The 15,664-nt window shown below is 38.9% G+C and overlaps 1 long non-coding RNA gene across 1 annotated transcript in view; it reads right to left on the minus strand.

Moving 5' to 3' along the window:
• LOC132342417 (uncharacterized) overlaps window positions 1-7,437 on the minus strand; it is a 36,855-nt gene extending 29,418 nt beyond the window's left edge. The window contains exon 1 of the long non-coding RNA XR_009490783.1: window positions 6,925-7,437. This is a non-coding gene — a long non-coding RNA (uncharacterized lncRNA). The remainder of the gene's footprint in view (window positions 1-6,924) is intronic.
• Window positions 7,438-15,664: the final 8,227 nt, after the last annotated feature.

Raw genomic sequence — 15,664 nt, forward strand, 5'->3', positions numbered from 1 at the left:
CTCCTTCAATATTTGAATCACTTAAGTAAATAATACCCTAATTCTACTCTTAAATATTGTAACACTCTCATTCTCCTAACTTCATTTATTATCTTTCATAGCACTAATCACCAATGAGCCTGCATGGCAGGGCTCATAGCTTCATTGAGTTATGCAAGCCCCTTTACCATAACAAAGCTGTGATCGATGAAAGAGCACTTAGTAATAGTCTACATAACATAAAATTTTAGGATTTTCTGACTCTCATGAAAAGTGAAACTCTATTAGAGCAGAAATTTAATTTTTAAAATTTGTTGCTATATTTCTAACTTCTATATTCAGGTAAGTTCAGTTCAATTCAGTTGCTCAGTCATGTTCACCTCTTTTTGAACCCATAGACTGCACAACACCAGGTTTCCCAGTCCATCACCAACTCCTGGAGTTTACTCAAACTCATGTCCATTGAGTCGGTAATACCATTCAACCTTCATCCTCTGTCATCCCCTTCTCTGCCTGCCTTCAATATTTCCCAGCATCAGGGTCTTTTCAAATGAGTCAGTTCTTCTCATCAGGTGGCAAAATTATTGCAGTTTCAGCTTCAGCATGGGTCCTTCCAATGAATATTCAGGACTGGTTTCCTTTAGGATTGACTGATTGGATGGCCTTGCTGTCCAAGGGACTCTTAATTGTCTTCTCCAACATCATAGTTCAAAAGCATCAATTCTTCAACTCTCAGCTTTCTTTTTGGTCCAACTCTCACATCCATACATGACTACTGGAAAAACCACAGCTTTAACTAGATGAACTGTTGACAAAGTAATGTCTCTGCTTTTTAATACGCTATGTTTGTCATAGCTTTTCTTCCAAGGAGCAAGCTTCTTTTAATTTCATTGCTGCAGTCAACATCTACAGTAATCTTGGAGCCCAAGAAAATAAAGTCTCTCTCTGTTTCCATTGTTTCCCCTTCTATTTGCCATGAAGTGATGGGACTAGATGCCATGATCTTAGTTTTCTGAATGTTAAGCTTTAAGCCAACTTTTCACTTTCCTCTTTCACTTTCATGAAGAGGCTCTATAGTTCTTCTTCACTTTCTGCCATAAGTGTGGTGTCATCTGCATATATGAGGTTATTGATATTTCTCCTGGCAATCCCAATTCCCGCTTGCACTTCATCCTTCCCAGTATTTTGCATGATATATTCTACATATAAGTTAAATAAGCAGGGTGACCATATACGGTCTTGACGTATTCCTTTCCCAATTTGGAACCAGTCTGTTGTTCCATGTCCAGCTCTAACTGTTGCTTCCTGACCTGCATACAGATTTCTCAAGAGGCAGGTCAGGTGGTCTGGTATTCCCATCTCTTGAACAGTTTTCCATAGTTCGTTGTGATCCACATAGTCAAAGGCTTTGGCATAGTCAGTAAAGAAGAGGTAGTCATTTTTCTGGAACTCTCTTGCTTTTTTGATGATCCAGTGGATGTTGGCAATTTTATCTCTGGTTCCTCTTTCTTTTCTAAATCCATCTTGAACACCTGGAAGTTCTCAGGTCATGTTTGTTGAAGCCTGGCTTGGAGAATTTTCAGCATTACTTTGCTAGGGTATGAGATGAGTAGAATTGTGTGGTAATTTGAACATTCTTTAGCATTGCCTTTCTTTGGGACTGGAATGAGAACTGACCTTTTCCAGTCCTGTGGCCACTGTTGAGTTTTTCAAATTTGCTGGCATATTGAGTGCAGCACTTTCACAGCATCATCTTTTAGGATTGAAATAGCTCAACTGAAATTCCACCACATCTACTAGCTTTGTTCATAGTGATGCTTCCTAAGGCCCACTTGACTTATTAAGGGACACTTAATAAGGCCACTGCTTATTGTGAAATTCAGACTTAAATTGAAGAAAGTAGGGAAAACCACTAGACCATTCGAGTATGAACTAAATCAAATCCCTTACAATGATACAGTGGAAGTGACAAATAGATTCAAGGGATTAGATCTGATAGACAGAATGCCTGAAGAACTATGGACAGACGTTCATGACATTGTACAGGAGGTAGTGATTAAGACCATCCCCAAGAAAAACAAATGCAAAAAGGCAAAATGGTTGTCTGAGCAGCCCTTACAAATAGCTGAGAAAAGAGGAGAAGCAAAAGGCAAAGGAGAAAAGGAAAGATATAACCATATGAATGTAGAGTTCCAAAGAATAGCAAGGAGAGGTAAGAAAGCCTTCCTCAGTGATCAATGCAAAGAAATAGAGGACAACAATAGAACTGAAAAGACTAGAGATGTCCTTATGAAAATTAGAGATACCAAAGGAGCATTTCATGCAAAGATGGGCACAATAAAGGACAGAAATGGTATGGACCTAATAGAAGCAGAAGAGATTAAGAGAGGTGGCAAGAATACACAGAAGAACTATACAAAAAAGATTTTGATGTCCCAGATAACCATGATGGTGTGATCACACACCTAGAGTCAGACATCCTGGAGTGCTAAGTCAAGTAGACCTTAGGAAGCATTACTATGAACAAAGATAGTGGAGGTGATGGAATTCAAGTCAGGTATGACACATAATTAAAAATGCATACTTTTAAATTGAATCAAATTGCAATGCAGTATGTTTAGTCACCTAAGGAAATACACAATTGAAATTATTATTTTTTAATTTTATTTTATTTGAAATTATTAAAATTATAACTGAATGTCAGTTACATATTTTGTTGTTTCATATCAGTTTTTCATTATCAGATTTTGAGCTCTATAAAGTAATGCCTTTATTCAGTACCGAAATTTTAGCAGCTGGACACTCCCTTGCTCATCACTGGAGTTCAGTGAGTACTCGAGTACATGGCAACATCTATTTTATGTTTATCTTATATAATGATAGCTTGTTGCCAATAGGAGTCCTGCTGAGTTTTCTGCTTTGAACTATAAAACTCTTACCTAAATTACTATGCACTATTCTGTATTATCTATGTGTTATTTCTGTGTTACAGCAATAGGGGATCCAAGAAATTCAATTAATTATAGGAAGAACCCTTCCTTTTAAACTTAAAAGATAGTTTTTAGAGCAATTTTCAATTATTTTACACAGATTGTTTTATTTTTTAAATTCAACTACCTTAATAAACCTAGCCTGTCAAAATAAATGCCACCTGCAGCATTATGTATTGCATTCATTGAGGTGATTCATTTGTGGACAAATCGCTTGCTGTATAATGTTTTCCATGAAGGCTGGCACAGCTGGTTTTTAATTTATCTGTAAAGCAAAACTATTCCCTTTGGAGTAAATGTTTTCATTTGGAAACTTTGATTTGCCATGTTTGCAAACAGCATTTTCCTCATTTTGCTGGGCAAAGGAAAGTGTAATAAGAGAGCAATCTGAACACATACAAGTACAAATCAAGTAACTTCTTTCCACTTTGGCTTGCTTCTTATTCTTGATAAATAGATAATTCTCAAAAATAAATTAATTGGCTTAACGTACTTAACATACATAAAATACAAACCTGTGGGCATGTTAAGTTGCTTCAGTCGTGTTCAACTCTGTGTAACCCCATGGCTTCAGTCATGTTCGACTCCGTGCTACCTACCCGGCTCCTCTGTCCATGGGATTCTCCAGGCAAGAACTCTGGAGTGTGTTGCCATGCCTTTCTCCAGGGAATCTTCCCAACCCAGGGATTGAACCTGCATCTCTTACATCTCCTACATTGGCAGGCAGGTTCTTTACCACTAGCACCACTGAACTTGGCTACCCAGATAAACATATCTGCTTAGAACTTTACACTTCCACTTACTTCCTACAAGCTTGGAGAAGAATATGCCAACCGACTCCAGTATTCTTGCCAGGAAAATCTCATGGACAGAGGAGCTTGGTGGGCTACAGTCCATGGGGCCACAAAGAGTCAGACATGCCTGAGTACACACACACAATACAAGCTTAGTGAGATGAGGACAAGGAACACTGCTGCTATTTTGTAAATGAAGGAGAGAAAACCTAACATTATGTATTGACTCGACCCTTAATTCCAGGGTCAAGAATAATACCCTGATTCGCTTTGCTCAGTACTTTTTCTACTCCGTATATTAGTCTACAATATTATCAGTAGGTTATGAACTTGGCTTTGGTTTCACTGACATGAAAATGTGTTTACATGTGGCTCTCAGACTTCCTTAAAATTTATACTGCTTTAAAGCAAATAAAAGTGACCAATGAGTCAAATGAAGATAATTATATCCAAATATTAAGAAGCCATGATTCTAATGTCACTATCTTTCCTGATGAAATTTATCTAGATGGAAAAGGTAGAACAGTTGAGGGAAGGGCCAAGTGTGCTACTGTGGATAGTGTTTCAGTAACAGTGCACAGGCCATGTTTCCTCAAAGTGTAATTGATGTGTATCATGTTTAGTGTCCCAACTGTATTTTAAGGTTTAGCTTTATATTCTTTCAGGCCTCATTTATTATACATAAATCTATTTCAATAATTATGACAAAATAATGCTATATTTGCATCTACTGTTTCAACTTGGGGGTTAACATCTATTATTAACAGAAATCTAAGTTTTAACATGCCTTATAGGCAATCTTGATGCAATCAAAGCCATAAGCACTACAGATTTAGAGTGTAGGGTAAAACTTTGGAACAAAGGGCTCCTGTAACCCAGTGGCTCAAAGATAATAGATATTTGATTTTCCTTCAAACAGGAGTCTAGGTTCAGGAGGGCAGTACATATTAGACCATGGTGCCACTGTTACAGGAGATATTGTTCAGAGCCCCAGATGCTGTCATTCTAAGCCTGTTGAAGCTCACTCTCAAACATGCAGGTATATTATATTTCAGCTTGGGGAAATAGGAAAGGCAGAATATGGAACTATTGGTGCAGGTGATGGTTACAGCTCAAAAGATAAACTTCCAGACCACGGTGGACTTACCACCTGAATCTGTTTATTAATCACATGAAGGCCCAAACAGTCCTGTCCACTGGGTAGGTTTCTTCTGAAAGGATCTTTAAGGACCTAGAACTCTTCCTTGTAAGTTCATTATTTTCAACATGTGAATGCCAGGGTTGTCCTGCTTGTGTTCCTCCAGCTTGTTGTGGGTGAAATGACCATGAAGGAGCAATTTGGCTATTACTAATGGAACATGGAAGTGGCATGAATCATTTCCATCACATCCAGGCTCCAGAATGCATGGCCCTGGGGAGGAGGAACAGAAATGTGCTAATTGACCAGCTATAAGATGTATGCCAACTAGAGTGTAATTTTATCTTTTAAGTGGTAATCAATAAATTTCTTCCCTTATTTCTTATTGACTTAGTCCTTTTTTGATTCAACAAGTTGTTATTTAGTAAAAGCCTTCTGATTTAGTACTCTAGAATTTCAAAGAAAACATTTACTAAAACATTGCATAGGTTTAGATAAGTGCTTTGCTTTTATTGGGAACATGGCAGATGCCAGTCTAAATAAATTTCTATATGATTGATTAGCAACTGTCTCTCTGTATGTCTAAGAAGCATCATAGCACTTACTGAAGAATTCATCCTTCATTTTTATGAAGGATGCTCTCCTTTATATGAATAGTTTGCTCTCAAAGGAAACTATGTCTCTAGGAAAAAATAAAAATAACCTGATATTTAACTAGAATTAAGCAATTGTTTGTCAGGAACACTGTTAAATATTTTCACATATAGTAGCTAATTTAATGGTGTCATTGGTAGTAACGGTGTTTCTCTAAGGAAGGGCTGGATAAAGCAGAAAGAAGGCCGAATACCAAAGAATTGATGCTTTCAAACTGTGGTGCTGGAAAAGACTTTTGAGAGTCCCTTGGACAGCAAGGAGATCAAACTAGTCAATCCCAAAGGAAATCAACCCTGAATATTCATTGGAAGGACTGATGCTGAAGTTCCAATGCTTTGGCCACTTGATGCAAAGAGCTGACTTACTGGAAAAGACCCTGATGCTTGCAGAGACTGAGGGCAGGAGAAGAAGGGGGTGACAGAGGATGAAATGGTTAGATAGCATCACTGATTCATGGATGTGAATTTGAGCAAACTTGGGGAAACGGTGAAGGACAGGGGAACCTGGCATGCTGCAGTCCATGGGGTTGCAAAGAGTTGGACACAACTTAGCAACTGAACAACAATGAAGGGCAAAATGTAAAACTAGGGAGAAGGGGAGGATAATTCATGGAGGATGTGAGTCCAGGAAGACAGGTCATTGAGTTAAGGAAAATCCTTGTCAAAAACTACAGAGCTGAAAAGAATATCACAATGAAATCACAGAAAACTCAAATAGGTCCTGATCCACATCCAGTAATTCTATTCTGTTTTTCTGGCTAGCTCTTTTATGCTTGTTTCCCTATTTTCAGCAAGGAGTCTTACACACATTTTCTAAGACATTAGATAGAAAGGAGCTTCGTAGTTCTGATGTGACTGAAACTATCCTTTCCATCTTATTTAATAACATGAAGAAAGTATCTCTTCCAGAAAAAGGCAATTCTTCCCATATGTTCTCTCAGCCCAGACCCTCCTGTTCTTAGAAATGTCACTTCATAGGTTTGCACCCCTTTCCTCATATGTCATCAAAGTGATTCTCTCTAAAGGGTAATTTCATTACAATACTCTCAGAGTCCCCAGGCCCCACCCAGCCATCACTGCTGATGGAGCCAGGCACCGGGGACTGGCTGGTCCTTAGTCCTTAGTCCTTTTCATTTAGACTGGAAAGCATCACTTGTAGCAAAGCACAATCAGATTAATCTCCAGCTTACGACAGTCACCCTTCTTTGAGAGAGGTCCCAACTATAGAGATGAGTCTGAAAGTAATGATGTACAAAGTCCTTGCACCTGAACCCTGACCTCTGGCCATGTCCTGGGGGTGGACAACTGATCAACGCTGGACCAAGTTTGGAAACTTGAACGGAGACACAGAAGCTGGTTGAAGCTCTTACCTTAATGGTCTTGTGATATCCTCCAGCTGCTGAGGGCTCCAGGGACCACAGCGGGGGTGGGGCTGAGGTTCCCGGCTGCTTCCAGGTCTGGATCTGGCCGGTCCATGGCAGGGGCTCCGGAGCTCTGTGGGACACAGTCCTCAGCCTGTCCTGGGCCCCAGCTCATCCGCTGGCCCCGAGGCCAGAGGGCCTGGAGGGCCAAGAAAGAATGCCCAGGCCCACCTCTCACCGCACTCTTCAGAGAGGACCACCTTTAGGCTGATCACTGGCGGAGCAGGAGGAATTTTAACCACCAGGCTAATGGTCTCGCGATAACAGCTGCTTGCCTGCGCCGTTACACTTTGATCTCACAGACGCGTGCAGCATCTGCACCGTCACCAGGCTGTTGTCCTCATGTGCTGTTGACCCGGGCTCCACACCCTTTCACAGTTCATCTTGTACCACCCAGCTTACTGCTTCTCCATCCACTGAAACCATCCTGTCTGCTGTCACAAAGGACCTCTGTGTTGGCTGCTCCACAGGTATGTAGTTTTTTATCTCCTCACTTTATAGAGATGTTTAATGCAATGGTTGATTCTCCTTTTGTCAAATGAGCTACTATTGTTTAAATCCCTTGATTGTTTCCTCATTCATCTGTTTCTTCTTTTCTAGATATTTTTTTCTTCTATACTTTCTACATAGTTTTTAAATATGGTGCTTTGAATGACCTCCCTTTTCTTCACTGGATATCAAATTTTTTTTTTTAAGTGAGTTAAGCATATGGGAATAATATATAGTATTTATAATGAGGAGTTGACGTTTAAGATTGTGGCTTATGTAGGTCGGCTAATGGTCTATCTAATAAGAGACCCTAGATATGGACTGAGTCACTCAGACAAGTTTAGAACCTTTCTGCCGGGCTCTTTGTGGAAGCTGGCTCCCAAGAAAAAGGGGAGGAAAGAACAGAGCTAAGCTTGTGCTGTGCTGTGCTTAGTTGCTCAGTCCTGTCCAACTCTTTGTGACCACATGGACTGTAGGCTGTCAGGCTCCTCTATCCATGGGATTCTCCAGGCCATAATACTGGAGTGGGTTGCCACACCCTCCTCCAGGGGATCTTCCCAATCCAGGGATCAAACCCAAAACTCCCACAAGTATTGTGGGCAGATTCTTTTCCATCTGGGCCACCAGGGAAGCCCATGAATACTAGAGTGGGTAGCCTATCCGTTCTCCAGGGGATCTTCCCAACCCAGGAATAGAACTGGAGTCTCCTGCATTGCAGGCAGATTCTTTACCAGGTGAGGTATGAAGCCCAGACCTATGCCATTGTAGGAGAAATAAAGAGAACCCAGCAGTCCTCTGTTTCCTCACTATGGAAGGAAACATTGCAGATGTGTGTGAATGGGTACAAGAATCCACAAAAGCACTGCAACTCTGGAGGCAGATTATAAACACTGTGAGTCAAGTATATGACAAGTCCATAAAGAGATGAGAGAAGACACCTTACTCCATGCTTGCTTTCCTCTTCTACCCCTTATGCTGCTGATAAGTCGCTTCAGTCATGTCTGACTCTGTGCGACCCCATAGACGGCAGCCCACCAGGCTCCCCCGTCCCTGGGATTCTCCAGGCAAGAACACTGGAGTGGGTTGCCATTTCCTTCTCCAATGCATGAAAGTGAAAAGTCAAAGTGAAGTCGTTCAGTCGTGTCCAACTCTTAGCGACCCCATGGACTGCAGCCTACCAGACTCCTCCGTCCATGGGATTTTCCAGGCAAGAGTACTGGAGTGGGGTGCCATTAGGCTGACCCAAATGGTTACTTGTTTATAATTTGCCTAAAGTACAAAGAAAAGTCCTTGAGTACAGCATCTTCATTTTGTTCAATCTGTATCCCAGTGTCTACTATAATAACCACAATGTAAGAGGCATTGTTGAATGAATGAATGGATGTACAAGACAAATATACAAAAATGTATCACTTTCATTGTTGGAAGAGATTACTGCTCTGTAGGCTTCAAGGAGATAGAATCTGAGTTGGACTATAAAAAATACAATTATCCTAAGTAAGATAGTGAGAAGAGTATGACCAGAAATAAAGTTAAAAACAAAATATCACAAGACATTTTTGGGTCTGTGATATTTATTAGCATTGACATTATATGAACCTCTTCTATTTACTGCTGTAGAATAAAGGAACATCATAAAATAAATAAATGGAAGATTAAAATTACACATTTAATTTTTAAATTTATTTTCCCTCTGAAATGATTAGAGGTTACTGACTCTAATATTTAATTTTATAAACTTCTGTGTTTAGAGAGGAATGTATGGTGGATGGGGGTGTGTGGGTATACCACTCGTGTATATACATGAGTGTATATGTATATAACGATCCCTACAAAGAATTACTATTTTAGTAGTACATGATTATTAAAAACATGAGCTTTCCCAGGTGGCTCAAGTGATAAAGAACCCACCTGCCAATTCAGGAGATGCAAGCAGGAGATGTGGTTCAGGAAAATCGTTTGGAGAAGGAAATGACAACCTACTCCAGTATGCTTGCCTGGGAAATATCATGTCCAGAGGAGCTTGACAGGCTACAGTCCATGGGGTTGAAAAAGAATCGGCCATGACTGAGCAACTGAGCACAGTAAAAAATATATAGATCATAATCTTTAAAATGTTTTTTTTTTTTTTCTTATCTAACTTACTTCCAAGAATTACAAATGCTTATTGCCTAAATTTTCCCCAAACTGATACATTGACAAAGACATTTTTTCCTCCAGTTACTAGAGTCTATATACTCTGTTTTTGAACTGTGGTGTTGGAGAAGACTCTTGAGAGTCCCCTGGACTGCAAGGAGATCCAACCAGTCAATGCTAAAGGAAATCAGTCCTGAATATTCATTGGAAGGACTAATGCTAAAGATGAAACTCCAATACTTTGGCCATCTGATGTGAAGAACTGACTCATTTGAAAAGACCCTGATGCTGGGAAAGAGTGAAGGCAGGGGGAGAAGGGGATGACAGAGAATGAAATGGTTGGATGGCATCACCAACTTGATGGACATGAGTTTGAGCAAGCTCCAAGAGTTGGTGATAGACAGGGAAGCCTGTTGTGCTGCAGTCCGTGGGGTCACAACGAGTTGGGCACGACTGAGCAACTGAACAGATATATTCTGTTTAGCTTACTTAAGAGTTCTTTTACTCTTGTACCTTTTTGTTGTTGTTGTTGTTTTTTTTAGTTTTCTGTGTTCAGAAGCATCCTGTAAGTAATCACATGCTATTTTATTTTCTGAGGGTCCTGTTAATTGCAGTATATAGCATTGTAGCCTGAAAAATAATATATAAGAAAGCATCTGTGCTTATTTGCTCTAAGATGCTTCACTGGAAGACTAATATTGGAAAATACACTAGTATTCCTTTTCTTCAGGATCAAAATTTCAAGACTGTGGTGCAATCAACAATAGCAGAGATAAGATTCCTGCTGTTTCTCACTAGGGAGTTCAATAATCTTTTGATTCTATTCCTATAATATCACACAAAATTGCTCATAGCAGGTAATAGAAGGTATTAAAAGAACAGATTATGAAGTGATGGCTTTCTCAGATCTATAGACTGTTTCTGATTTTTAATTCTGTGTTTTATCCATATTGATTGGAACATGTGAATAGTACCTATTGGACTGAACAGCTCAGCTTATAAATGAAATTGTAATTGTTTTAAGTTAGCCTACACATTTTGAAGCTTTTAACAGTAATTTAAGGCCTGAATTGTGTGTGGCTTTTTGTATAGAACTTAGCTAAAAGACTTAGAAAGGTCAATTTCATTGCTCTTCTGTATGAAAAACATTTTAGGCAAACTACAGAACTGTGTGCATTTATAACCATCATATATTGGCTGAAAACGCTTTTTAAAAATCCACACCATTTGCTGCCCTCTGAAAATTTTGTCTGCCCTAGACAATGAGCTTGATCCAATGGGGCAGGGAGGTGGGGGAGGGCAGTAGGCCAAGCATATTTTATCGTTGCACATTGTGAAACTGTGGCAAAAAGAATGTTTTATAACTCTGAACTTTAAAAAATTATGTCTAACTGTATCTCCATTATCCTCAGGCATGCATGATGATTTAGAAAATATTGTTTATGTGGATTTTCTAATAAAGGGCACATATACTTCTACCACACATGGAGGTATTAAGCATACTTTTTTTGAGGTCAAGATAAAAATGTCCCTTGGGAATATTATTTTCACTCAGAAACTGAAGAAAGAGTAGCTACAAAAGTCAATGCACATTAGAAAGTGACAATACTGTCTCTGAAAATAAAATTTATTTACATATATCTGTGCATAGGGTATTTCTGTGCACTCTTAAAAATGGCTGTAGATCACAAGAAGCTAATGTGTTGCTATCTATCGATATTTACCATATTAGATATTAATGTAGACTTATAGATGTATATTTTTATTCCAAAAAGATAGAATAAATATATTTGTTTAAAAGGGCCAATAATTAACCTTTTACAGGTTAGCATATTTTTATAAAAATACCTATAATTTCCAAATCTGAAATATAAAAACAGTGAAAAAAGTAGCATTGTTTTACATTTTTGAAAATCTGCTCTTTTCACTAATTAGATAATAACTGGATTTATGTATCAGATTCTTCATTCAATCTATTGAGGTATATTGTTTTCCTTGAAGGAAATGAATAAGCTCGCTTCATTCAGTTTAGTTGGAAGACAATGCTGTTTTAACAGTCTTTTCAGATGGTGATGGATATATTTCTCTAATATGACACCAACACTAAATAACTATTAATTTAGTAATAGTTGTTTGCAAAGTGGAATCTGTGATGATGTTAGTGGATTCTTTGTTTTCTCTTATATTAAAAACCCACTTTGAACGGGTCTCTTACATATGCATTATTTTGCACCTTCATGTATTGGCTGTTAAGAAGCTGGTGATTGTGTCTGATATTGACATATTTCATTTTACAATATACAAAGTCACTATCAGTTTCATCAATTTTTTCAGTGAAGCTGGGATGCTGATACAAGCTTTCCAAAATGCTAAGTTTTCTTCTAAAATTGAATTGTATTATTGGCAATGTGGTATAAATGCCTAGCATTTTTAATAGCAGTATAACTTATATTTAGGTTTTTGATTGCTAAGGCATCCATTTTAATGGCATTTACCTTGAATAAACATATAGCCAGCTGCCTGACACAGCTACTGACAGAACACCTAGGTAAGGAACCAGGCTGTCCCACCCAAGAAACTCCCTTTCAAAAAAAAAAGCCCTGAACCTAGAGATTGCCATGGTGAGTGAAGTAAATCAGACAAAGGAAGTCAAATGCCATATAATATCACTTATATGTGGAATCTAAAAGATATGGTACAAATGAACTTATTTACAAAACAGAAATAGAGTCACAGATGCAGAAAACCAACTTATGGTTGCCAAGGGAGAAGCAAGCAGAGGAGGGAAAGAATACATTGGGATATTGGGATTGACATATACATACTACTATATATAAACTGCATAACTTATGAGAACCTACTGTATACCACAGGGAACTCTAGTCAGTGCTCTGCAATGACCTATATGGGGAAAGAGTCTGAAAAAGAGTTTTGTCCTTCAGTCACTCAGTCATGTCTGACTCTTTGTGACTCCATGGACTGAAGCACACCAGGCTTCCTTGTCCATCACCGACTCCCGGAGCTTATTCAAACTCATGTCCATTGAGTCAGTGATACCACCTAACTATCTCATCCTGTGTCATCCCCTTCTCCTCCCGCCTTCAGTCTTTCCCAGCATCAGAGTCTTTTCAAATGAGTCAGTTCTTTGCATCAGGTGGCCAAAGTATTGGAGTTTCAGCTTCAGCATTAGTCCTTCCAATGAATATTCTGGACTGATTTCCTTTAGGATGGACTGTTTGGATCTCCTTGCAGTCCAAGAGACTCTCAAGAGTCTCCAACACCACAGTTCAAAAGCATCAATTCTTCAGCATTCAGCTTTCTTTATAGTTCAACTCTCACATCCATACATGACTACTGGAAAAACCATATCTTTGACTAGATGGACTGCTGTTGCAAAGTAATGTCTCTGCTTTTTAATATGTTGTCTATGTTTTTCATAGCTTTTCTTCCAAGGAGCAAGTGTCTTTGAATTTCATAGTTGCTGTGATTTTGGAGCCTCCCAACAAAAAAGTCTGTCATTGTTTCCCTATCTATTTGCCATGAAGTTATGGGACTGGATGCTATGATCTTAGTTTTCTGAATGTTGAGTTTTAAGCTAACTTTTTCACTCTCCTTTTTTACTTTCATCAAGAGGCTCTTCAGCCCCACTTTGCTCTCTGCCATAAGGGTGGTGTCATCTGCATATCTGAGGTTATTGATATTTCTCCTGGCAATCTTGATTCCAGTTTGTGCTTCATCCAGCCTGGCCTTTTACATGATGTACTCTGCATATAAGTTAAATAAGCAGCCTTGACGTACTCCTTTCCCAATTTGGAACCAGTCTGTTGTTCCATGTCCAGTTCTAACTGTTGCTTCCTGATCTGCATATAAGTTTCTCAAGAGGCAGGTCAGGTGGTCTGGTATTCCCATCTCTTTAAGAATTTTCGACAGTTTTGTGTGATCCTCAGAATCAAAGGCTTTGGTGTAGTCTATAAAGAAGAAGTAGATGTTTCTCTGGAATTCTCTTGCTTTTTTGATGATCCAGTGGTGGTTGGCAATTTGATCTCTGGTTCCTCTGCCTTTTCTATATCCAGCTTGAACATCTGGAAGTTCACAGTTCCCATATTGTTGAAGCCTGGCTTGGAGAATTTTGAGTAACTGAGTCACTTTTGCTGTACCATCTGAAACTAACACAACATTGTCATACAAGTCATTGACAACAAGTCAACTATTCTGTGCTCCAATAAAATAAAAAAATTAAAAAAAATGTAAAGCCCTGGGTGATATACATACCTGACACCTTTTCCTGTCCCTCAACCTAATTTCCATTCTTAAGCTTTAAAGTCACCAGTAAGGAGTAAGCCCTCAAAATCCTAGGCACCCTGCACTCAGAATGCAAAAATGAGCCCAAGGCCAAACTCCATCTCTGAGTATCAGAGTACAGAGACTGAATTCAGCTTTGTAACTAATGCTAAAGCCCTAGCATGTTTCAAGTTGGTCAAGAGGCTAGTCTGACAAGTTGTGAGTTAACAATGGCTGAGAAGGAGTAGATGGAGTTAGGGAAGTAACAAGGGGATCAGATTGTATAAAGCTTTATAGAGCATCATACAGATGTTTTCTCTTTTTGTTGTTGTTTGGTTGCTAAGTCGTGTTTGACTTTTTTTACCTTCCCTTTTATTAAATACAGACACATTACAGGATTTTGGGGAGAGGAGTTGTATAGCTTAATTTAAACTTTGAAAGAATCAGTCTAATTATAGAATTTAAGAATAAGAGAGAGCATGAGCAGACACACATCCATGATTTAGGAGACTATTACGGTAATTCAGATGAGATATCATGGTGATTTGGCCTGTTCTTGTAGCAGATACTCAGTTGTGTCTGACTCTTTACAACCCCAAGGACTGTAGTCTCCCAGGCTCCTCTGCCCATAGAGTTTTCCAGGCAAGAATACTGGGATAGGCTGCCATTTCCTACTCCAGAGGATCTTCCTGACCTAGGGATTGAACCCACATCTTTTGCATCTCCTGCATTGCCAGGCAGGTTCTTTACCACTAAGCTACCTGGGAAGTCCCGGTAGCAGATGGCTTGGTAGGATTAAGTGATTAAATGGTGGGTATATTCAGAAGACAGATCTCTCAGGAGTTTCTAATCAATTGAATGGATGCTATGAGAAAAAGACTTGTCTAGAAGGACTCTAGATTTCTTGACCTGAATTTATGAATTAACAATATTGCCATTAATGATAATGGTTGCCACTTTGGCTAAGTTTGAGCACTATCAGTTTAGCATTTACACAGGACATTTGAAATATCTTTTAGATTCATAGCATCAGATATTAAGTATGTAGTTGAATGGTATATATTGGACTGGTTTGAGGGGCGAGTTGATGCTAGAGATAAGGAGTCCCTCATCGTTATACTGGGAGTGTGTGTAATTTGAGAAGAGAAGGAAAATACGTACTTAACTTTAGACCCTTCTCATATTAGGAAGATGGGCAAAAGAGGAAGAAGTAAACACACCAGAAGAAGCAAACAGTGAAGTATGGGTTCATTCAAGGAATTCTGAGTTTTTTAGATCAAGTGAAAAATAGTAGGGCTGATTTCCTGTATCAAATTCTGTTGACAGTAAGATGAGAACTGATTTCATTGAATTTTCATGAAAACCAATGGCAGACATCATAAAAAGTTCTCCAGTGGTAATGTGGGCAAAATCCTGATTACACTGGTTCAAGAGAGAATAGGATCCTTAACATTAAGCTGAAAATCTTAGAACAGGGAGAACAGTTTGAAACAAAATATGATAGGGCCCTTTAAAACAATCTATTAATATCCTTCAACACCATATTTAGTTTTGTTGTAAATCAAGGCTTGTTGTTGTTGTTCAGTGGCTAAGTTGTGTCCAACTCTTTTTGACTCTGTGGACTACAACATGCCAGGCTCCTCTGTCCTTCGCTGTCTCCTGGAGCTTGCTCAAACTCAGGTTCATTGAGTTGGTGATCCTATCCAACCATTTCATCCTCTGCTTCCCTCTTCTCCTTTTGCCTTCAGTACTAAGTCAGAACCAATGTAGGATTGTATGTTCT

Source organism: Bos taurus, chromosome 16 (assembly GCF_002263795.3).
Source record: "Bos taurus isolate L1 Dominette 01449 registration number 42190680 breed Hereford chromosome 16, ARS-UCD2.0, whole genome shotgun sequence".
Classification (NCBI taxonomy): domain Eukaryota; kingdom Metazoa; phylum Chordata; class Mammalia; order Artiodactyla; family Bovidae; genus Bos; species Bos taurus.